The following is a 3,152-nucleotide window of genomic DNA, read 5'->3' on the forward strand; positions in this document are numbered from 1 at the left end:
CGACGCACCCCTTCACACCCCCAATCACCCACTGACCCGCCCCTCCACGCCCCCAATCACCTACTGACCCACCCCTCCACACCCCCAATCACCCACTGACCCAACCCTGCACACACTCACTCAGCAACTATCCCACCCCTCCACACCCCCGATCACCCTCTGACGCACCCCTCCACACCCCCAATCACCCACTGACCCACCCCTCCACACCCCCAATCACCATCTGACCCAACCCTGTTCAGTCGCAATCACCCACTGACCCACCCCTCCAGACCCACAAGCACCCTGTGACCCACACCTCCACACCCCCAATCACCCACTGACCCACCCCTCCACACCCCCAATCACCCACTGACCCACCCCTCCACAGTTCCGATCACCCACTGATCCACCCCTACACACCCCCAATCACCCACTGACCCACCCCTCCACACTCCCAATCACCCACTGACCCACCTCCACACCCCCAATCACCCACTGACCCATCCCTCCACACCGCCAATCACCCACTGACCCACCCCTCCACACCCCCAATCACCCACTGACCCACCCCTCCACAGTTCCGATCACCCACTGACCCACCCCTCCACACCCCCAATCACCCACTGACTCAACCCTCCACACCCCCAATCACCCACTGACACACCCGTCCACACCCCCAATCACCCACTGACCCACCTCCACACCCCCAATCACCCACTGACCCACTACTCCACGCCCCCTACCACCCACTGACCCACCCCTCCACAGACCCAATCATCACTGAACCACCCCTTCACACCCCGAATCACCCACTGACCCACCCCTCCAAACCCCGAATCACCCACTGACCCACCCCTCCACAGCCCCAATCACCCTCTGACCCACCCGTCCACACCCCCAATCACCAACTGACCCACCCCTCCGCGGCCCCAATCACCCACTGACCCACCCCTCCACACCCCCAATCACCCACTGACCCACCCCTCCTCACCCCCAATCACCCACTGACCCAACCCTGTGCAGTGCCAACGTTTTAGTTTCGATTTCCATCTCGATTTGTCGGTCCGCAGCCTCCTCTTGTGCCGGGATGAGTCCACATTCAGGGTGGAGGAGCAAAAGTCTCCAACCTGATGGTGTGATGAACGTCGATCTCTCCGAACATTGCTGGAAAAATATTTGAAGGTACTTCAAGACCCCACACCAGGAAAAATATAAGGACACAAACGTGGCGTGTTGGAGAAGGTGTGGCTCCAAGGAGGAAAATCATTTCCATACTTTTTGGGATTGCCCTAAATTAAGTTTATATTGGGAAGTCATTCAGAGAACATTAGTTAAGGTATTTAAGACTCAGATACCTCTGAACTTTGAGACTCTCTACTTGGGGCATGTATTGTTTTTGGAACAGGAGAAAGATATAAAGCTGCTGCAGGCCCTTTTCGCGGCAAGTAAGAAATCGATCACCAGGAAGTGGTTTAATCCAACATCACCTACACTAGAAGACTGGCATGAAATTATTTTGGAAATATTTAAAATGGAAAAGATGACCTACTCTCTGAGAATTCAAAAGGAGAAATTCTATCTTATTTGGAATAAATGGATTGAATTTATAACCCCAGTGCGAGCAGACGTTAGATGACTGTCCCAATGGTTTATGCTGTTTGTCTCACCAACGTAGTAACAGTGTTAACGTAAGCACCCTTGGCTCAAATGTTTACTGCTTTTTTTGGAAAATGTGGAATTAACACAAGTAAAGAAAAGAACTGGGGAAATTTTGGACCAGAAAGAAATGGACCAGAAGAGATACATGGAAATTAGTATTCAACTACTATTATTAATATTGTTTATAACTACTATTACCACTATTTAGTTTAACAGGGTGGAATTACAATTGCACATTAACATCTATTTGAGTGCCAAATTATTTTCTATATTATCTCAATGTGCACTTGTGATTGAATAAATTAAAATAGATTTACTCACATCAAAAATGGAAAAGGTTATAAATGAAAAAAGGAACAACGATTTCTCAAACCTCTGATAAAAATAAAATAATAATCCCTCCCTCTCCCGTCTTGTATTCCCCACTCAGGCCCATTTCCACCTCTCCCCTGGGTCCTCTCCTCCTCCCCTTTCTCATGTGGTCCTCTCCCTTTCCCTATGCAAATATTTTACTGCTGAGGCTAATGTAACGGCTTCTGTGTAATGTTCCATGGGCAAGGGAATGGTTTCTCTGTAGCAGCGACGTTTGGGTTATGGCTCGAGATAACGGGGCTTTGGAATGTACCTTATCCAATGGGAGAAATGTTATTGTTTCTTGTGAGTCTGGAAGAGAGATTTTCGCGGTCTCTCATTGTGGAGCGATGGAGAGCGAGGACACGGATGGACAGAATCGGAAGACCCCTGGATGGAGTGGACTGAGGAGCGAGGGTCCGAGGGTCGGCTATGCTCGGAGGTCGATGGGAACAAATGAATGGACAGTGAGTTCCAACGATGCGCAATAGACTTTTTTCCTTAAAATGGCACTTTTTTCTTTACTAACCCTCTGTCCAGATTAAGGAGATGTCTCGGCTTTTGCGGGGCCAGGAGTTGTTTTCCCCCACACGAACACGTGCTGGCTGAGCCCAAGGGTTACACCTATCGGACCCCTTCCTCTTCAGCCCTTCACCTTTCCCACCTGACCAGCTTATCACCTTCCAGCTGTCCTCCTTGCCCCTTCACTTCCAGTCCCGAAGAAGGATCCCAGCCCGACGCGTCAGCTGCTTGTTCATTGGCCGAAACGCTGCCCGGCCCTGACGAGTTGCTCCAGTGCTTTGTGTGCGGGTTGAAATGTGGTTTTCTAAGGGGAACATGGGGTGGGGTGGGAAAATCTTCTTCACTCCAGAGGGTGGTGAGAGTGTGGAAGGCGCAAGTGCTGGATGCCAGTTCGATTGTGACACTTAAGAGAGGTTTGGATGGGTACGTGGATGGGAGCTGTATGGAGGGTTGTGGTCCTGGAGCAGTTCGATGTGATTAATAGTCCAGCAGGGACTAGATGGGCTGAAGGGCCTGTTTCTGTGGTCTATGACTCTGTAACCTCACAAGGTCTCAGCCGAGAGATGGGGTCAGTGGCTGTTTGGAAAGTGTTGGAGTACAGAACAGACTCCTCAATATGGCTGGTTTTCAAAGCCTTT

Source organism: Mobula birostris, chromosome X (assembly GCF_030028105.1).
Source record: "Mobula birostris isolate sMobBir1 chromosome X, sMobBir1.hap1, whole genome shotgun sequence".
NCBI lineage: Eukaryota > Metazoa > Chordata > Chondrichthyes > Myliobatiformes > Myliobatidae > Mobula > Mobula birostris.